This window comes from Sceloporus occidentalis, unplaced genomic scaffold (assembly GCF_023333645.1).
Source record: "Sceloporus occidentalis isolate IW3139 unplaced genomic scaffold, rSceOcc1.0.p SCAF_1, whole genome shotgun sequence".
Lineage (NCBI taxonomy): Eukaryota > Metazoa > Chordata > Lepidosauria > Squamata > Phrynosomatidae > Sceloporus > Sceloporus occidentalis.
In genome coordinates this window covers 164,398,839-164,421,308 of record NW_028316981.1, presented here as the reverse complement: position 1 = coordinate 164,421,308, position 22,470 = coordinate 164,398,839, and the positions used below count along the sequence as shown (strand labels likewise).

The 22,470-nt window shown below is 43.0% G+C and overlaps 1 protein-coding gene across 7 annotated transcripts in view; it reads right to left on the bottom strand.

Moving 5' to 3' along the window:
* Positions 1 to 7,308, bottom strand: part of POU6F1 (POU class 6 homeobox 1) — a 34,415-nt gene extending 27,107 nt beyond the window's left edge. For 2 of the 7 annotated variants that reach the window (XM_089480635.1, XM_089480662.1), the window contains exon 1: positions 7,073 to 7,307. The gene's annotated coding sequence lies outside the window, so the exon portion shown is untranslated. Of the gene's footprint in view, positions 1 to 6,960; positions 7,038 to 7,072 lie in introns of those variants that run through there. The other 5 variants (XM_089480656.1, XM_089480679.1, XM_089480693.1 and 2 more) reach the window with 4 other exon arrangements.
* Positions 7,309 to 22,470: the final 15,162 nt, after the last annotated feature.

Below are 22,470 nucleotides of genomic sequence, written 5' to 3'. Positions count from 1 at the left end.
CTAAATTTGAATTTCCAAAATCCAGTTTCAGCATGATTTTTTGATTCTCTGAGCGGAAGACACAATCATTTAGGTTTTTCATGTTACAGATAAGATACATTTGCATATTTTTCCAATGCAAATTGAAATAGTTTGAGTAAGAGTTCTGCTTGCAGCAGATATGCTTTAGCAACAATTTGTATTAACAAAGTGTTTTGTAAAGGACATTGTGCCAGACAAATAAAGCTGTTCATTAATGATAACTGAAACCAATTTCAGACTCTGTGCTGAACCTATCAAGGCTCACGCCTCACTAACAACCTAAACCTGAAGACATTAGCTTACATTCAGCTGATAGCGTCAACTAGAGTAGATCCATGGAATCAACTGAACTTACATATATATTTATTTACCAAGTTACAATTGATTCAGCGAGTCTACTTTTGAGAACTAATAATTAAATGTAGGCAATTAGATGGAACTGGGTTCCACTGGGACTGGGACATAAACTGTATGTATTACCCAGTAGCATGTTGTTATCCACTCTGAAACTAGAAAAGATGTGTGTGCATGCACGTGGGGGAAAGAACCTTAGAATATTCATGTACAGCACAAAGACTAACGTAACTGATTTGATCACAAGAAGAAAAAAAAGGTTTTTTTCCCCTCAACATGATACACAAGATAAGTTTCTTCTGTCAAAAAATGTTTTGAAAACGTCTGATTCCTACGTTTAGGCCTTTAAATTGTAATCCTCTGCATCTCCATTGAGCTGCAAGCCACACTGATTTCAACAGGATCTACTCCATGATAGGTGCATTCAAGATTGCAGACTACAGAAACATGTTTCACATTATTTCTATATCTCTCTGCAACAGAACTTTCCTGATACAGATTTTTAAAAACTAAATAGAATCATGGTGTATTTTTGTTTAATCACATATATCAGGCATTACCAGCATTTCTGTTCTATATTGAAAAGAACATCAGAATATATTTACTAGTCTGCTGCCTTCCAGCAAAGCAGAAAGAAAAGGATAACCTTTCCAGCCTTTATTCTAATTCATGCATTGATTTTTTTTTGTAGTAAGCAAGATTCTATGATGTTTGTTAGACAGCAAAAAGTGTAATTACTTACTAGGCTGCTGCCTTTTAGCAAGACAAAAAGCACTAGAATAAAATCTCAGGCATCTTTCCCACAGAGATGGTTAAAAGAGGGGAATTGTAATATTAATTTTATAGGCAACAGGTCTGTTTTGCTATTATTATTTCAGACAAAATGCTTGTCTGTTTTTACAGCAAAACCTAAAAAAGGAATGGAGAGATAAAAGCTATTTCTTGATATCTGGAGACAAGAAACACACAGACACACAGAGAAATTACTGCAAAACAGAATGGATTACAAGTTAATACATTATATAATTAAGTGAGGGTAACATATTCACTTTCCAGGCCACAAAAGAGAAAAGCTGGAGTCTAGAATACTATAGTCAACCATTGATGATTAATAGGTTTTGAGTGACGGTATACAAATTTGTTGTAACTTTAATTTCCTCCTGTTGCATTTAATAGTCTTCTTATGTCCCCCCCCCAAAGGAGAAGTGCTCTACTTTGCAAAGAATAGAAACTAAGAACTGCATACATATTGGGAGGGGGACTGCACCAAAACTAATTTTGGCTATTATTAATAAATCAAGCTTTATTTCCAGTCACTAAACCTGGCAAGACATGCCATAACTTACAGCCATATAAAATAGATTTTTGGCTATTAAAAGTTCACTCTAATAGCACAGGGGTTTTAGACAGCAACCCTAACTTAAAGGAGCAAGTAGAATATAAACTTGACGTTGGCTGCATCTGCACCACATAAATAATTCAGTTTGACACCACTTTACCTACCATTCTATGGCTCAATGCTATGGAATTCTGGAATTTGTAATTTTGTCTAATATTTAGCCTTTTCTGTCAGAGACCTCTGGTGCCACAACGAATTACAATTCCCAGAATTCCATAGCATTGAGCCATGAGAATTAACGTGATGTCAACCTGGATTATTTCTGCAGTTCAGATGCAACTCTAGTCTTAACCCCACTACCTCTACAGCAGAGGCTTGCAATAATCTATTCCAGAACTTTGGAAGAAATAACTGTAATAAGTTACTTATAATTTCCTTTTTCGCTAACAAAGATGTAAATCCATTCCAATGTCATTGTAATGCAGTAAGTGATAACACCACTCCTTTTGCAGTGTGACTGTAAATTTTAATTCTTCTCATAGTTGGAAGTGTGGCCTAACCAAATGGAGGAGGAATATCAATTAGTTTCAGTTGAATTTTGTACTGCTGAATAAAAAGCCTTCAGATTTTTATAAAGTAACTAAAAATATTTTTTCAGATGAGTTTAAGTAGTAATGACTTACATTAAAAAAACTATTGCTTTAATGAGAACTAGCTACCGGGGGGGGGGGGGGGGGGGGAGAGATAAACTGTAGCTAGTTACTACTTATAAGTAACTTTTCTGAGTCCATCTCCCCAAGAGCACCCCACTATCAGCCAAGCACAGTCAAAGCACCCAGAGGAAGTAGCAGTGCAGGAGCTGAAAAAGCAAAATTAATTTGCACCAATACCCCTCCAACAACTCTTTCCTCTCCCTCCCTCCCAAATCCTCGACTTATCTACGGGTCTTATCAAAATCCATAATTTTGGCCCCAAAACCTGCCCTCAACTTATACGTGAGGTCGACTTATAGTCAAGTATATACATAGAATCATAGAGTTGGAAGAGACCACAAGGGCCCTGATCCAGTCCAACCCCATTCTGCCATGCAGGAACTCTCAATCAAAGCATCCCCTTTGACAGATGGCCATCCAGCCTCTGCTTAAAGACCTCCAAGGAAGGAGGCTCCACTACACTCTGAGGAAGGAGTGTGTTCCACTTTCGAACAGCCCTTACGGTCAGGAAGTTCTGGCTTTTTATTACTCTGTCAAATACATTTATGGTAAGCCACTCTAGATGGTGCCATTGAAAGGCTTCAAAAGTTCCATTCCTCCCTCGCCAAAAATTACACAAGTGGCTGTGCAATCTAGCTTTTAAAAAGTCTACCACTTCCTAGCCATATAAAGCAATGGTCTTGGCCATATCTCTATGTCTGGTTCATACACAGCCAGCCTTTATGCATTTTACATGGAGGTAGCAGCTGCCTTGTGCTCTGAGTCACACATCCCTGATCTGGTTAGCTTAGAACTGTCCAGAAACTTAGCAGACAAGTGTCAAAAATGTATTGTTTATTTATTTAATTTATATCACACGCTTCTCCCATGATGGGATTCAAGGTGGCTTACAGTAATTAAAAGCAATTAAGCTAAAACATTAGTTTATGAAAGATAAAAAAGAATTAAAGCACAATATTTCTGAAAATATTAATTTTAAAACATGGTTTTTAAACATAGCCACATTAGCCTGGAATATCAGTATCAGCATCTGAGGAAGGAGACCTAGAGCCCCTTTCACACTACGAAAATAATCCGGGATGAATTCAGGTTATTTCCTTGGTGTTTACACTTGCTGCGAATGCACTCAGTGCACTTTGGGGAGGGGAGGGTTTACCAAAAAACCTACTTAAACCAGGATATTGGATACTGAGGTTTTTCCCCCAGAGTTTTCCTGAAAGATTCAAATTGATCTGCATCTTCAGCAGTGTGAATACGCTGCCAAATCGATTCAGATCGCTCTGTATTGCTTAAGGGAATGGAGGCGGCTCTATTTTATCCTGAAACGATGGCATGTGTGAATAGCACAAGGGTTAAAATGACTCAAAGAGATCTGCGAACCCAAAGTGTAATGGGAACAATGATCCCGACATGCATCAACATGGCGATTCGCAACTCCTCTGGGCAAAAAGCTGAGTGTGAATGCCCCCCAATCTACAAAAGCTTATGCTGCAACTTCTTTCACAGAGTTAGTCTCAAATGTGCTGTGAGATCCCTTTGTACAATGATTCAAAACAGTAGAATATTTAAAACATAATTTCCACTTGAACATAAAAAATACAGCACAACATTTTACACACACACACACACACACTCCATAATTAAAACTCAAGTGTCTGCCTGAATAAAAACATCTTCACTTGCTGGCAGAAAGAGAAGCATGCAGGAGGCCAACCGAAACTCCCTTGGAAGGAGTTTCTTCTCCCTCTGAAGAAAATTGCCAAGAAACCCCATGACAGGTTTGCCTTAGGGTTGCCATAAATGGGAAAAGACACAACAGCACAACAACATGGTGTATTGGTTTGAGTGTTGGACTATGACTCTGGAAGTCAAGGCTTCAATTCCCACTCAGCCACAGAAACCCACTGAGTGACCTTAGCCAAGTCACATTCTCTCAGCCTCAGAGGAAGGGCATGGCAAGCACTCTCTGAAGAAACTTGCCAAGAAAACCCCATGAATGCACACAACAAAAATAATTTAGGGCTGAACACCGGCATAGATTGTAAGCCTGAAGGCAGGGAACTGTCTAATTAACAATTTGTAAGTCTTTGTGGCAGAACAGCAGGGTATGAATACTCAAAATACACACACACACACACACTCTACACATATTTCTTTTTTAAAGGGGGAAGACACACACACTCTCTCTCTCTCTCCTCCATTTGTGTGTGTGTGTGTGTGTGTGTGTGTGTGTGTGTATTCCCTCCTTCAAATACACACACACACATTTGTGGTGTAGTGGTTTTGGTATTGGACTAGAACTCTAGAGACCAGGGTTCGATTTCCAGCTCAGCCATGAAAACCATTGGGTGACTTTGGGCAAGTCACACTCTCTCAGACCCAAGGGATGGCAATGGCAAACCTCCTCTGAAGAAACTTGCCAAGAAAGCCCCATGGTAGGTTCACCTTAGGTCTCTGTAAGTCAGAAACAACTTGAAGGCACATGAAAACAACACACACACACATACACATATAAATGTAAACACATACACCCGCAGGAGAGGATATATATAGTACTGTATATTTGAAAAAGAGAATATATATATATATATATATATAGAGAGAGAGAGAGAGAGAGAGACAGAGACAGAGAGAGAGAGAGGGAAGAGACCGCAAGGGCCATCCAGTCCAACCCTATCCTGCCATGCAGGAACTCTCATTCAAAGCATCCCGACAGATGGTCATCCAACCTCTGTTTAAAGACCTCCAAGGAAGGAAACTCCACCACACTCCAAGAAAGTGTGCTCCATGTATATTATACATATACTTACAGTACTATATATTATATACTTGTCCCTCCATATCCGCTAGGGTTAGGGGCACAAGACCCCCGTAAATATGGAAAAACCACAAATAATAAGAACATGATGTTTTTACCTGAGAGGACATCTCTCTAGGAATCTCTAGGTCCTCCAGTACAACTCTGTGGTCAACCTCTGCCAGACATTGACCATAGAACTGCTCTGGAGGAGCTACAAAGGCCTTGTATTCTCTCTAAGGATCTCTAGGTCTTTTAGTGCAACTTTTAGTTAAAGTCGATTATAGAGTTGCGCTGGAGGACCTAGATATTCCTAGAGAGAACATATTAATCAAGTCCATGAATAATCAAATCAGCAAATATCAAATCTGCAAATATGGATGGGTGTGTGTGTGTGTGTCTGTGTGTGTGTGTGTATATATATATATATATATAATACATACACATACATATATACGTACACACATTCATATACGTGTGTGTATATATATAGAAAGCGAGAGCACTGTATATTTGAAAGGGAGAATATATAATACACATACAAATACATTTATACATACATATTTATATGAGTGTGTGTGTATATATATATATATGCATATGTATATAGTACTGTATATTTGAAAAGAAGAATATGTATATATACTATACGTATACTTACAGTATTGTGTGCGTGTATATGTGTGTGTGTGTGTGTGTGTGTATATATAGAGAGGATGTATTTCTCCCTTCCTCAAATAAAGAGAGGCTGGAGGGCTGAGCTGTGGCTCCAGTGATGAAGCTCTGGCTGCCACCTCCCCTCCCCTCAGGGCGCCCTTTCCCGCCCTCAGCCTCCTTTTCTTGGGGTGCCCTTCCTCCAGCCCTGGCCCACTTCGGGAGGGCTACTCCCGCTTCTTCCGCGCCTTCCTCCCTGCTGCCCGGCGTCCATACGCAGAGGCACAGTCCCCAAAGAGGGCTGAGGTGAAGGGCGGGGGCTAGAGACGGCCCTGAAGCAGCCCTCCTCGCAGAAGGGCACAAGAAGCGCCCCATTTCCAGGGGGCGCCCCCATCCTGGCCACCCCTCCCTCAGCCCCACTTCCCTCCCTCGGGAGGCAACCCCAGCCCCCTCGACCACCGACCCCTTCCACACCAGACCCCTGGCTCCCTCTCTCTTTGGCAATACTGACCCAATTTGGGGGGTAATGTTAACCCTCTTTTCCGCAATACCAACCCCTCTCTTTTTACCACACTTGACCCCCTTTTTTGCAACATCAACCCCTCTCCTTTTACACCAATCCCTCTCTTTGCAACGTCAAGCCCTCTTTCCCCCCAATACCAGCCCCCTTTTGCAATACAAACTCCTTCTCTTTACAATACCAACCCCTCTCTTTTTGCCACACTTAATCCCGGTTTTTTGCAACACCAATCCTATATCAAGCCCCCCTCTTTTTTTTCCTTTTTTTTTGCAATACGAATCCCTCTTTTTGGGGTACCCCTTCATTGCAACAGCAGTCCCCCTTTCCTTTCCTTTCCTTTCCTTTCCCACCCCATCCCCCTTCCCTCCCACCCCTTCCAGCCCCCCAAACCCCCACCCTCCTCTCCTCCCCTTAGCCATCCCTCCTCTCTCTGCCCCTTCCCTTGCTCTCTCTTCCCCCTTCTCTCTCTCCCTCTCTCTTTATCATAAATATATAAATTATGCTAATTAAGGCCATTGCATATTCACCGCCGGAGCCCCTCCGTCCAGGGCCCCCCACTCACCCTTTTGCCCCTCCAAGCCTCCAAGCAGGTCCCCCTTTCCATAAAGCCCTTCTGCCCCCTTTTCCTTCTCCTCCTCCCCCCTTCCTTAGGAATAATTAAGGATGCCTCTCACAGACACAGCGTCGCACCCAAAGGGGCTCCTCCTCCTCTTGCTGCTGCTGCTGTTCCTCCTCTCGGGGCCCCTTGGGGCTGGAGCCCTCCTGCAGCAGCAGCAGGGTCAGCAGCGCGGCCCGATCCCCCTCCCCGGCTGGGGGGCAGAGAGAGGGGCCCCGAGGAAGGCAGGCTCCGGGGGCGCCGGCCTCTGCGTCATGAACATAATTTATGCAGAGACAGAGAGAGAGAGAGAGAGAGAGAGAGAGAGGCCTTTGCCGCAGGCTGCAGCGGCGCCCGGGGAACGCTAGGCGGCGCACGGAGCAGGAGCAAAGGGAGAGTGAGGGAGGGACACTCCTCCTCCTCCTCCTCCTCCTCCCTTCCATCCCCAGCCCCACTTTTCCCACTCATGACTCCAGCCCACAAGGAAAGGGGGGCTTCTGCTTCTTCAGCTCTCCTATAGAATATTATTGTACTAGAGAGACCTTGTAGCCCCTTTCCTCAAGTGCATTTGGATAAATAGCATGATGTGGATGATGAAGAAGATGATGATGATGATGTAGAGAGTGCTGGTAGCCCCTCTGAATCTCTCGCAAGTGCATTTGGATATATAATGGTGATGATGATGTAGAGAGGTCTTGTACCCCCTTTGAGCCTCACTGAAAGAAAGAAGTTGGCAGCATCAGCTTTCCTAGACTTAACTCTACTTCCTCAGATGCATTTGGATATAATACTACTACTACTACTACTAATAATAATAATAATAATGTAGAGAAACCTTGTATCCCCTTTGAGCCTCACTGAAAGAAAAGTGGGCAGCATGACCTTTTCTAGACTTATCTCTTAAATGTAGAAGTAGACTTCAGTCTAGGAACGCTCCTGCTGCCCACTTCTTTCTTTCAGTGAGTCTCAAAGGGGATACAAGGGCTCTCCACATACTGATCCTACAGACTTAACACAGTTATAGCTTTCAATTCTCCCAAAATTATGATTGTCCATGCCACACTATTTATGATTTCTATATCATAGGGAGGGAAACCAGCCAAACTGAAGGGTGTGTGGATTAAGAGGTGGGGCAGTTGGGTATCTCCCTATTGCTGTCAGAGATGTGTTAGTCTGGGATGTTGTAGCACCTTTGAGGCTGTGGGACAGAAGCTGGAGCAGAAGCTTTGATAGGTTTGGTCTAGAAGTCTAGGAAAAGCAGACCAAGCCTGTGAGGAGGCAAAGTACAGCAACTCTGTGAGGAAGCAGACCAAGTCTATGAGGAAGCAGACCAAGTAGACCACATCTACAAGGAAGCAGACCAAGAAGATGAAGTGTACAAGGAAGCAGACCAAGTCTACAAAGAAGTAGACCAAGTCCACAAGGAAGCAGACCAAGGAGATTATCAAGGCAGGAAAATCAGGAGGGGGGGAGACATACTCCTGGCAAAGTAGCGCGATTGCACTGAAGATTTTCATATGACATTGCGCTCATCCAGGACTTATCCTGTGAAGATCCAGGAATGCTCCACCAACAAACCATATCCGAGACTTCCCTATGAATGGTTTGTTGCTGGAGCATTCCTGGATCTTCATGGGTTAAGTCCTGGATAAGCATATTATGTTTGAAAATCTTCAACACAATTGTGATACTTTGCCGGGAATCTTTTACTCGTGACTTTCCCCCCTGTCTGATAATATCCTTTGCCTGTGAGGAAGCAGACCAAGTGTATGAAGAGAAGAAAAAGTTAAGAGGTGATATAATAGCCCTGTTTAAATATTTGAAGGGATGTCATATTGAGGAGGGGGGCTAACTTGTTTTGTGCTGCTCAAGAGACTAGAACATGGAGCAATGGATGCAAGATACAGGAAAAGAGATTCCACCTCAACATTAGGAGGAACTTCCTGACAGTAAGGGCTGTTCGACAGTGGAACAAACTCCCTCGGAGTGTAGTGGAGTCTCCCTCCTTGGAGGTCTTCAAACAGAGGCTGGATGGACATCCGTCAGGGATGCTTTGATTGAAAGTTCCTGCATGGCAAAATGAGGTTGGACTGGGTGGCCCTTGTGGTCTCTTCCAACTCTATGATTCTAAGAAGCAGACCACATCCACAAGGAAGAGGACCCAGTCCACAATGAGCAGACTAAAACAGCAACAGATCTGAGACTGTGTGAAAGAAGTTGTGGCATAAGCGTTGGTAGATTTGGACCCAGTCCCTGAGGAAGTGGACCCAGTCCATGAGGAAGTAGATCAAATCCACGAGGAAGTGGGGCAAATCCATGAGGAAGCAGATCAAATCCACAAGGAAGTGGGGCAAGTCCATGAGGAAGCAGATCAAATCCATGAGGAAGTGGGGCAAGTCCATGAGGAAGCAGGCCAAATCTGCAAAGGGATCTTGTAGTACCTTTGACACTAACTGTGCAAAAGAGGTTGTAGCATAATCTTTCGTAGACTTGGTCTATGCATTGGTTTACATATTTGAGGAAGTAGGTCAAATCTACCAAAGCTTATGCTATAACTTCTTTATGAACTATGTGAACTTCTTTCACATAGGAGTTTATCACACGAAGGAGATCCAACTCCATGATTCTGTGATTCTATAATTCTATGTAATTATGTGAAACAGTTTCACACGACATCACACAAAACCTACCATTAAAGTGGACACAAAGAAGCATTAACGTGCATCTTTTTGCTTTTGGGATTTCAGCAACAGTGCATTTCCGATATCACTTTATTTGCACAATTGTGTGTGATAATCATTTGTGCAATTACTTGCCATTTTTGCTATATTTACAGGATGCTTTAAATGTGCTTTACTCTCTCTTTAATGCTGAAATTAGCCCCAGTGTGATAAACTCTATAGTCTCAGATCTGTTGCTGTTTTAGTCTGTTACAGTACAAATAGGGAGTTTCTGAGGCCCCTCAGCAACTAGCAAGTTACTTGCCAGCAGCTTTCTGTGGACTCCAGCCCACTTCCTCAGACATGTTCAGTTGGTATGCAGTAGTCTAATTCCAAGTGCCAGACCCAACTAGAGCAGACCGACTGGATCTGTGTTGTTGGTAGCTGCCTTCAAGCTGACTTTGTGCTATGGTGACCTTATGAATGAGCACGTCCAAATCTCCCTACCCTCAATTGCTTTGCTCAGGTCCTGCAGATTTCAGGACTGTGGCTTCCCTGGTTGAATCTATTCATCTGGTATACAGTCTTCCTCTTTTCCTATTGCCCTAAACTTTACCAAGTGTTATCTTTTCTAGTGAATCTTTTTCTTTCATCATATGGGCATGATGTGTTCCTGATTGGAAATAGATCATGTTGCTGAACACGATCTTTTTGCTGAATGGCAAATTCACCCTTAAATAAATCCTGCTGGTTTTGAGTAGAATTCTTCCCCCATTCGCTTTCCACTGCATATTCATTGAGCAAAACAAAAATAATGACCACATGATTTACAAGACTTTCCAAAGTGGATGATGAAGACTAGGATTTGGAAGGGCAGAAATGAAGGAACAGGGTAAAATCTTCTCAAGTGTAAAGATGTATCACTGAATACGAACATTAGGATTGTCCATGCTATACTATTTATGATTTCTATATATGATTGTGAAAGTTTGACAGTAAAGAAAGCTTACAAGAGGGAAATCAATTTGTTTGAAATGTGGTGCTGGCGGACTTTTTGCCAAAAAGACAAATGAATGAGCAAATCAAGCCTGAACTCTTCCCAGGAGACTATGGCGCGGTACAGACGCACCAAATGCTCTGTGCTGGCACCGTGCAGCAACCGCACGGTCCTTAACCCTAGTACGGCATGGCACTGTAACAATGGCAGCGCCCCGTGTATACGGGCACCGCCATTGTTACATGACGGATGCATAGTGTTCACACATTGCGCCATGCTTATGATGTCACGAGTGCACCATTGGTGCACTCGGGCATCACAATGGTGGCACAAAAAGAACCCACTTTTTGCAGGTTCTTTTTCCTCCGCAAGGAAGCCGTATGGTTTGATGGCTGCAGCTTCCCTGCAGGGGAAAATAAAGGCGCCAGCAGGCCTCCCTTTTGGGGAGGTCTGTACCACCGCACCAAAATGACCAAACAAGATATCGTCCTTTGGACGTCATGAGACAGCATGACTCATTATAAAAGATGATAATACTTGGTAAAGTGGAAGGAAGAAAAAAGAAAGAACACACAATTGTGCTTTAAATCTCTCTCGATAGATAGATAGATAGATAGATAGATAGATAGATAGATAGATAGACAGACAGACAGACAGACAGACAGACAGACAGACAGACAGACAGACACACACACACACACACACACAACCCACTGAGCCAAACCAATATGCACAGGAGTTTTGTTCTTATTCTGTGCCTTCAAGTCATTTCCAATTTACGGTGACTCTAAGGTGAGCCCATCCTGGGGTTTTCTTGACAAGTTTCATCAGAAGGGAGTTTCCATTGTCATCCTCTGAGGCTGAGAGAGTGTGACGTGCCAAAAGCACCCTATTGGTTTACATGGCCGAGCTGGGATTTGAACCTTGTCCTCCAGATTCCCAGTTCAACACTCAAACCAAACCACTATGTCATGGTGGCTCTCATGGGGGGGGGGGGGGGGGTTACATATACACAAAGGATTTCCAAAAGGAAAGAGAACAAAATAAATTACAGTAGTAAGGTATGTTCATAAAGCCAGTGTGAATGACCTAGGAAATTTCCTTATACCAAGATCAGTACTGTCAATGGTAACTGCTTTCCAGAGTATCCAATCAGTTCTTTCCCTATTCTACCTCCCAGTGGATGCATCGAAGGCTGCATCTACACTGCAGAATCAATGCAGTTTCATAACACTTTGCCATCTGGGAATTCTGGGATTTGTAGTTTTGTGATATATTTAACCTCTGACAGAGAGCTGTGGTGCCACAACAAACTATAAATCCCAGGATTACATAACATTGAGCCATGATACTTAAAGCAGGGTCAAAGTGCATTAATTCTGCAGTGTGGCAGCAGCCTAAGATTTTCTATATGTGAAGCTGGTGTGCTGAGCTGAGCTGAGGACCATGTCTTGTCAAATACTTGGTTAAATAGCAGTTTCAGCTATATATATATTCCTTATACCATTCTCTACAAATCATCATGCAGTTTTGAATGTCATAAAGTACCTGTTAGTGTCACCCCGACTTCCCCAATCCAGTCAGCTTGCTTCACCTTTGGAAAACAAGTGGACTCATGCTGTTGTGCAGGTAAATTAATTACGATAACAAGACCGCTGGGTGAAAAAGACCAGCTTGAGATTTGAACCTATAGCCTCCAGATATTTAAATCTTCTAAGTGTATAAATAAAAGCTCCCTCTCAAATCTAAGCCTATGCTTAAATGCCTGCTTGGAGAAGAATCCTTGTCTCAAATCAGGCTCCAAGAAGCAAATATGAATAACGTACATCCACATGCTAACATATACCTGACTAACACTGTCAACATTTTCATTAACAACTGAATCCATTATGATAAACTGCTTTTGCTCTGGTGCAGCTGCTTTTGAAACATCATACTGCAATTCGGCAGAGATCTTCATTTGCATATGCTGCATGGTGATTATGAATATTTAAATACTTCCATCTTGTTGAATTTCAGGCTCATTTGCATACATTGGCATACTATTAATATACAGGAATACATCCAGTAAAATGGAGCACATTCATTGGAACTCATCTCAAATATCAGCAGAATTCTTTCTGAAACACTGCTAGATTTTTCTTCTTTAGTAAATGACTTTGGGCAGAGAAAGGGGGAAAATTATACTCAAATTAATAGCTCAAGGAAATGAAGCTTCTCTCTCTCTCTTTCACACATGCACACAGATACACATACACAATCTGATTGCAATGTAACACTTTCTGTAACAATTCTTCACAGCTCTCATTATTCCTTTGCTGACAAATCTGTACTTCAATTTACATACTGCCTCTTTCGGTTTTCCATAACTGAAATTATATTCCTCACAGTCAAAACCTTCATTGTGTATAAATTTCTACCATGTCTTTCTTTGACAGGTGTCATTCTTTACAGACATATTTTTCCATCTGTAATACCTTGGTGCTTATTTTCAAATGCTCTGAACACTTTTACCAGTACATACAGGCACATGCATATTAGTTCCTGGAATCAAAGCTAAATTTGAATTAGAGTGGCTATTGTTCAAATGTCTTAATCATTCTAAAGATATGCAAAATCTCAGTTGAAAAGATAGGCAGTTTCTTAGGCATTGTTACTGGCACTAAATAAACCTAGAGCCAAGGACAAGGTGGGCAGAAGGTCTACATATCACCACTGATGAGCTCTGCCTTGGTGTCGAGCCACAGCAGATGTGCCAGAGGATGCTACATACTGCCACCAGCCCTGTCCAATGTATTTCCCAGACAGACTTCTGTTTGGTTGTTAGTCCAGTAGCTTCTTACAACAGGTATTGCTGGCAATCTATCGCTTGCCTTCCAAATGCTACTATTTTCAAGTGGCCAACCTTTTTCCATGGTGCTTTTTATATTGTAACTTCACCCTGCTGTCAACCTGGCTTAACTCCAGACCCCTTTCCCACCATTTTGAAGATGAAGGCTATTTTAAGTTCATGAATTATTTAAGTGCCTGCATAATAACCTCACATGTATATTCTTCATTACCCTGATGAAGTTAACTTAAATAGCAAGTGCCTGGAGGCTACTGATCAGAAGGTTTAGGATTTGTCTGGTCAAAATATATTTTCATACTCATTGTTCCTAAATGGCACTTCCTGAAATAGGTACAGTAAAAAAATCAATGTGGTACTGGGGAAGGGCATGGAGGACTCTGTGGACAGCCAGAAAGATAAACAAATAGGTCCTAGAACAGACCAAACCTGAGGTCTCCTTGGAAGCCATGATGACAAAACTGAGGCTGTCAAACTTTGGACACATCATGAGAAGGCATGACTCTTTGGAAGAAATAATAATACTAGGAAAGGTGGAGGGAAGTAGAAAGAGAAGACCGTATGCTAGATGGATGGACTCTATTAAGGAGGTTATGGGTATGAGTTTCCAGGAACTAAGCAGAGAAGTGGAGGACAGGGAGTCTTAAAGATGTCTCATCCACAGATCGACTCAAGGGTGGTTAACAACAACAACAACAAACCTCCATTTAATAGTCCTGAATCTGTACTTAGGACAAGAGATTATTGTTAGAACAGAATACTGAGAAACAGAATGGTTCCCAATTGGCAAAGGGGTTAGGCAAGGCTGCATTTTATCACCCTACTTGTTCAACCTGTGCACAGAAAATATCATACAAAGAGCAGGTTTAGACTCAGAAGAAGGAGGAATGAATATAGGAGATAGGAATATCAATGAGCTAAGATATGTGGCAGATGACACCATAATACTGGCAGAAAACATCGTAGACTTGGAACAATTCCTGAGGAAGATCAAAGAAGAAAGTGCAAAGGCAGGCTTACTGCTGAAGATAAAGAAAACAAAAATAATGACCATGGAGGATCTACATAAATTCAACCTAGATAATGAGGAAATTGAAATAAAGAGTTCCCATGCCTTGGATCAAGGCAAGGAATAGGAAGAGCAGCCATGAGAGGCCTAGACAAGATTTTAAAGTGTAGAGATATACAACCAAGCATTAAAGACAGACTCACCCAAGCCATTATATTCCCCATCACCAAGTATGAACGTGAGAGCTAGACAGTGAAGAAATCCAACAACAAAAAAAGTAAACTCGTTTGAGATGTGGTGCTGAAGAAGAGTGCTGTGGATAGCCAAAAAGACAAACAAATGGGTCCCTGATCAGATCAAGCCTGAACTCTCCCTGGAAGCCAAGATGACCACATCATGAGAAGGCATGACTCATTGGAAAAGACAGTAAGGCTAGGGAGGTCGAAGGTGGCAGAAAGAGAGAAAGACAGCATGCCAGGTGGATAGACTCAATCAGGGAGGTTACAGGCATGAATTTACAGGACCAAAGCAAAACTAGTAGAGAACAGGGGGTCTTGGACATGTCTCACCCACAGAGCCACCAAGGGTTGGGGCCAACTCGAGGGCAGTTAACAACAAACTTCCACAATGTTAGAACTAGTCAGATAAACTGTTTGCTCAAAGGTAGATCCTGATGTGTTCAGTATGTTCAAGTCACAAGGATAGGGACAGGATCGTGTTAGATATGGCCTGAAACCTATTGATGATGTACTAGAGTAGACCCATTGATTCAGTAGGAATTACCTAAGTGTTGAATCACCATGATGAGTTTACCTTAGGAGTGTCATAAGATGGAAATAACTAGAAGGCACACAACAACATTTTTTTAAAAAAGAAGCTGTATCTCTTAACTTTTGCAAGGTACCTTGAGTTCTGGGCTGGGAAAAAGGTGGGCTATAAATATAATCATCATCATTCATTCAGATATCCCATTATAAGGGAATCAAACATCTCTATGGTGCTGAGTCTGGCAATTAAATAGAGAAGTCTGTTATGTAAAAAAAAAAATCTATTTTAAAACAAGTGCATATAACAGAGACAAACATTCATTACATAACAACAACTTGTTAAAAGCAATAAAACAGCAACCCCATAACATGAATAATGTAAATCCATCAGAACACAGCAGTTTATTTGTATGGTCCTTGTGGGAAAATCCAAGGAGCAGCATTAAGCCTGTATCATCGCCATCACCACCACCAATTTATTTATTTAGCACCGTTGATATATCAGACGGCAAACACCCTCATCTCCTATGGCACAAACTTCAGAGATTCAATTCAGCTTCACTCTGCCAGTGCCTTCATCTCCCCAAACTTTTTATCATAATTAGTCAGACACTATTAATATATGAATAGGACAGGACAGTGAATGAATAAATAAGCTGGACTGCCTGCTCCGTTTACATAGACCTAAGTCGGTTTCATCAGATACATGGAGCAAAGTGCTTCTGATGAAGTAGAGATGTAAATCTACAGAAAGCTTATGCTACCAGCTTCTTCCCTGCAGTCTCAAAGGTGCTACAAGATCCCCTTGCATACTGATCCAGGCTAACCCAGCCGTGTCTTTGAATTCTGCTCCTGTTATGTCTACTTTAGCCCTTAAGTAGTATCATTTCGTCAATTATATATGACAATTGAGAACTAAAGTTAGAATCATCCAGGTCATGGTATTCCCAGTCACTATATATGGATGTGAGAGCTGGACAGTGAAGGAAGTGGATAAAAAGAAAATAACCTCATTTGAGTTGTAGTGCTGGAGAAAAGTGTTGAGGATACCATGGATGGCCCATAAGACGAACAAATGGGTCCTTGAATAGATCAAGCCTGAAATAACCCTAAAAGCCAAGAAAAACAAATAGAAGTTGTCTTACTTTGGCCACAGTATGAGAAGGCATGACTCACTAGAAAAAACAATAATGCTAGGAAAGGTTGATGGTAGTAGAAAGAGAAGAAAATGACTAGCGTAATCAGGGAGGTCACAGTCTAATGAATGTACAAGATTTAAGCAAAGTACTGGAGTTGTGGTTGATTCAAGGGCAGTTAGCAACAATAACAAACACCCACGAATCTAATCTATCTTTCATGTGCCATGTGCACATTAGTACAAAAAAAAATTCCTAAAGATTCTGTATGATGTGGTATGGGAGGAGGTCAATAGAGGAGAGACACCATTAGTTACCACACTGGGTGATTGCCAACTGGGTGATTGCCCAATTATGACATCACCCTCTGGGTTCTCCAAAGGTGAGAAAATGGAGAGCCTTGCCATGGAGGTGGGGGTCCTCCAGTACTGTATACCATAAAGTAGGGGTTCCCAACCTTCTTGATTCACTGAGCCCTAGGCTCCATAGAGCTCAGGTTGGGAACTGCTGCCCTAAAGGCTGTCTGATTGTGGAAGCTAAGTAGGGTCAGCCCTGGTTAGTGCTTGCATGGGAGACTGCCAATGAATAACAGGTGCTGTAGGCTATATTTCAGAGGAAGGAACTGGCAAACCACCCCTGAGGATTCCTTACCTAAGAAAACTCTATGAAATTCATGGGGTCAACATAAGTTGACAGGAGACTTGAAGACACACACAGACACTTTGAAGACATGAATTGGGGAAATGAATAAAATATTTGTGCCAGGATTTGCCCCATCAGCATTTCTGGACACTCAAGAAGCTCCTGAATCTTCACACATTCTTTCCATCCCTAATGTAGACACTTTTCTTTCCTAATGCCAACAATGGGACATTATGGAACTGTGCTGTTGTACCATGTCTGCAGTAATAACTAGTGTGGGTTAAATAAATATATTTCAAATACAGAAATTGGGAGTTCTTTACATCTATTTATTTCATCTTTTTGAAAAGATTCAGTAGAACTTCTAGACTAACATATGGTCACCCCCCAAAAAAACCCCATTAATATAAAACTATATCAGAAAACAAACACAAAGGAGTATAGTGTCATGAAAAACTGGCATAAAGCCAAGGAAATAGATCAAAAAAATATTTAGCTGCATGGTGAGACATGTGAGTAAAAATGTCTTCATGTGCTGGTGCTGGAAGAACATCATACAATTGGCACTAAGAATATTTCCTAGAGGAAGACATTCCATTGATGTGATGCCATCACTGAAAACACTTGCCTTCCACTCCTTATCTAATTGAATTCAGATAGTAGAGGGACCTGAAAGATAGTATCCCAGATTCACACAAGATGCTTGGGGCAGGAATGTCCCAACCAAGGGCACCAACCAGCACTTTTTTCCTGAAATGGATCAATAGCTAAGGTAGTTGTTTAAGTCAGTAATCTGGTTCCAGTCAGTAATCTAGCAGGTGCATATAATAATGGAAGTTTCTGAGATACATTAAACAGGAAATCCACTTGCAATTAGGGTTGCCATAAGTCAGGACCTCCAAACCGGGACAAATGTAGGACAAATGTAGGGCAATTTTATAAAAATGTAGGACACATTTTTTTTACATGGAGGATATGCAAGAAATTTGATGATTTTTTTAAAAAATGTTAATATAAATGCATGTTTCTTAGGCATGATCAAAATGGAGGACATTTTGCCATTACTCCTAGACAGATGGCAGAAATGTACTTCCCTTTCTGGCCAAGCCACCCCCCTCCATTCCAAAACACACACGAAGCACATTTGGGCATTTCAATGGGTCCTCATAAGATGGAAAGGAGCTGAAGGTACACAACAACAACAACAACAACAACAACAGAGGAGGAAGAAAGGGGAGGAGAAAAATGAATGAGAACGAGAAAGAAGAAAAGGAGGAGAAAGAAGAAAAGTAAGAAAAAGATAAGAATAGGAGGAGGGGAAGAAAAAGAGGAGGAAGAGGGGAAGAGGAGGAGGGAAAGGGGAAGAACAAGAGGAAGGGGGAAGAAGAAGAGGAGGAGGAGGAAGAAGAGGAGGAAGGAGGAGGAAGAGGGGAAGAAGAGGAGGGGGAGGAGGAGGAAGAAGAGGAGGGAAGAAGGAAAAGAAGAAGAAGAGGAGGAGGAGGAAGAAGAGGGGAAGAAGAAGAGGAGGAGGAAGAGGAGGGAAGAAGGAGGAAAAGAAGAAGAGGAGGAGGAGGAAGAAAAGGAGGAAGAAGGAGGAAGAGGGGAAGAAGAAGAGGAGGAGGAGGAAGAAGAGGAGGAAGAAGGAGGAAGAGGGGAAGAAGAACAAGAGGAGGAAGAGGGGAACAGGCAAGGCTCCCTTCCCTTCTCTGGCTTCATGCTGCAGCCGAGGCCGAAGAAGGGGAGGCAGCCTGGCCTCGGTAAAGGTCCCTTCCCTTCTCCGGCTTCATGCTGCTGCAGGAGCCGAAGAAGGGGAGGCAGCCTCGCCATGGCAAGGCTTCCTTCTCCCCCTCGGCTTCGTCCCAGGCAGCCGGCGGAGCTGAAGAGGGGAGGGAAGGCCCCCCCGCCAAAGGAGAGAGGCCTAGACAGGCCTCTTTCTTTCTCCCGCCACCGCTGCCGCGCTAAACGCGCAGCAAATAGCTGCCCCAAACTCCCCGACGCCCCACAGCCCTGCCCAGGCCTACCTGGGCTCCTCCTCCTCTGGGCTAGCCACTGCCCCTTGTGGGCAGTTGGAGACACTGCAGCTTCTCCTATGGAGAAGCCTAGAGGAGGAGGAGCTGTGGGCCTTTGATAAGCGCTGCGGAGGCGCGGGAGGGCCCGGGACAAATGGCCAAAACTGGACCGGGACGCTCCCAGGGCCACAAACCTGGGATTTTCCCAGGTAAAACCGGGAAATGGCAACCCTACCTCTGGCCATGTGCCGAGTGTGAGGGAGGGGGTGAACAACCTCTGCCTGACATCTGAAGTGCCTTCATCCATTTCAGCTTCCGGATTGGACCAGCCGTTTAAGAGCCCCAGCGGCTCTGGCCGGCCAGAATCCCTCTTTGGGAACTGAGCGGTCAATGGGAAATGCCCTCAGCAGCAATTCCATTTCAAGCCCAGGCTGCGGCCACACTGCAGAATCAATGCAGTCTGACACCACTTTAACTGCCACGGCTCCATCCTATGGAAATCCTGGGATGCCCAGTTTGCTGTGGCACCAAAGCCGTCTCACAAAAAACTACGCATCTCAGGCTTTTTTCTCCTTCCTTCCTTCCTTCCTTCCTTCCTTCCTTCCTCCTCCCTCCCTCCCTCCCTTTCTTCCCTCTTTCCTTCCTTCCTTCACTCTTTCCTTCCTTCCTTCACTCTTTCTTTTCTTTTCTTTCCTCCCTCCCTCCCTTCCTTTATACCTCTTTCTTTTCCTCCTCCCTCCCTTCCCTTCTTTCCTTGCTTCCTTCACTCCCTCCTTCCCTTATTCCTCCCTTCCTTCTCTTTCCTTTATTCTTTCGTTCATTCCTTCCCTGTTTATTTTTTCCTTCCTTCCCCGTTCCTTTCCTCCACTCTTCCTCCCTCCCTCTCTTCCTTCCCTTTCCTTCCTTGCTTCCATCACTCCCTCCCTCCCTCCTTCCTCCCTCCCTTCTCTTTCCTTCCTTCCTTCCTTCCTTCCTTCCTTTCCTTCTTCCTTCCTTTTTCTTTTATTCCTTCCCTCTTTCTTTTTCTTTTTTCCTTTTCTTCCTTCCTTCTCTACATCCCTTTTCCTTCCTTCCTTCCGTCCTTCCTTCCTTCCTTCCTTCCTTCCTTCCTTTCCCTCCTTCCTCTCTTCTTCTCCTTTCCCTCCTTCCTTTCCCTCCTCCCTTCCCTCTTTCCCCTTCCCTCCTTTCTTCCCCTTCCCCCCTTCCACCTTCCTTCTTTCCTTTCCCTCCTTCCTTTCCCTCCTTCCCCTTCCCCTCCTCCCTTCCCTTCTTCCCCTCTTCCTTTCCCTTTTCCCCCTTCTTCCCTTCCCCTCTCCCTCCCTCCCTTCCCATGAAAGAGGAGGGCTCCCGTCCCAATAATCCAGGACTAGACTTCTGGAGCCAGAGGCAGAGGATGCGGATGGGTCTCTGATGCTGCCTGAGACTGGCATGGCCCTGCTGCTGTTGCCACCCTCCTCTCTGCCCAGGAGGCAGCTCCAGATTCAGGGGGAAATCTCCTTCCTTCCTTCCTTCCTTCCTTCCTTCCTTCCTTCCTTCCTTCCTTCTGCAGCAGAGAATGGAAGGATGATGAAGAACCAGCTCCCTGTTGATGAGTCCAGCAGCAGCAGGCCAAGGAGGCAAAACCAGCAGCAGAGAGTCCAAAAAGGCTGGTGAAAGGCAGTCCTACTATTGTTATTGTATAATAAAAATGGTTGTGTTAAATAGTAATTTCTGTGTTCATGCACTTTGCTGTGTTTTTCCTTCAAACCTTCTGACTTCCCAATTTCTCACCTGCTTTTAATAATGTACCAGTTTCTCTTTCTTTTTTGCCCTTTGTCCTCAGCTTCTTTCCATTGCAAATTATCCCAATTATCCCAGTTAATCCTTTCCCTTCCCACTTTCTGGAATTATCTGTATTCCTGAAATGCAATACAGGTCTAGTATCTCTTATCCAGAATTATTAAATCTTAAATAGTTCAAAACCTTAAACTTTTTTCATGGGTGGCTGAGATAGTGATACCATTGTTTTCCAGTGGTACGATGTGCACAAACTTTGTTTCATGCACAAAATTACTTAGATATCTGGTGTAAAATTACCTTCAGGCTACTATGTATATTATATGAAACATAAATGAATTTTATGTTTAGACTTGGGTCTCATCTCCAAGATATCTCATTATGTTTGTTGTGATGGGCCTTCAAGACATTTCTGACTTATAGCGACCCTATCACAGCATTTTCTTGGCAAGTTAGTTCAGAGGGGGTTTGCCATTGTCATCCTCTGAGGCTGAGAGACTGTGACTTGCCCAAGGTTAGGGATTCAAACCCTGCTCTCCAGAGTCATAGTCCAATACACCAACCACTACACCACACTGGCTGATTATGTATATTTATGCAAATACAGGTATTCCAAAATTTAAAAAAAATACAAAATCCCAAACACTTGTGGTCCCAAGCATTTTAGATAAGGGAAACTCAACCTGTATTATAACCAGAGCATGAGAAAGTTACTTTTTTGGAGTGTGTGTGTGTTGTTGTGTGCTTTTAAGTCATTTCCAACTATTGGAGACCCTAAGAACTCCATGGTTTTTTTGGGACAAGTTTTACTCAAAGGAGCTTGCCATTGCCTTCCCCTGAGGCTGAGAGAGTGTGACTTGCCTAAGGTAACCCAGTGAGTTTCATAACTGAGTTGGGAATTGAACCCTTGTCTCCAGAGTCGCAGTCCAGCACTCAAACCATACTGTTTCCCTTGGTATCCATTGGGCTTTGGTTCCAGCCCCCTTCCCCGCCATGGATCACAAAATCTATGAATGCTCAAGTCCCATTAAATGCCATGGCAGAGTAAAATGGGGTCCCTTATATAAAATGGCAAAATCAAGGTTTATATATTTTTAAAAATATTTTCAAGCCCTGGATGCTTGAATCTGTGGGTGTGGAGGGATGACTATACAACTGGAATATAATCTCCCAGCCAAAGAGCATACATTTTCCTAGCTGTAGCCTAATCCGATGATGAAAATTGATTATATGTTGTCCATGAACTCATACTATATTTTTTATGCTCCTTCCCCCATGTCTATTTCTGCCTCACTTCATTACTTTAGATACCTGAGATGGCAGCCTGTGGGCCCTAAGAAGAAAGTGAGGTTTGAGGAGGCTGAATTTTCAGTGCCAGAAAGTGGACAGCTCAGTACAGCCACCTAATGGAAGACAGAGGCCAAGCATTGCAGCAGCCAAATTCAATTTTGTAATTTATTTTTTGGAGAAAAAATTACAGTGGGCCTTTTGTCATCCTCTGGGGTTTGGTTCCAGGAACCCCCCCCCCCCCATGGATCACAAAATCTATGGATGCTCAAGTCCCATTAAACAGAATGGCATAGTAAAATGGTGTTCCTTATATAAAGTGGAAAAACCAAGGTTTTCTATTTGG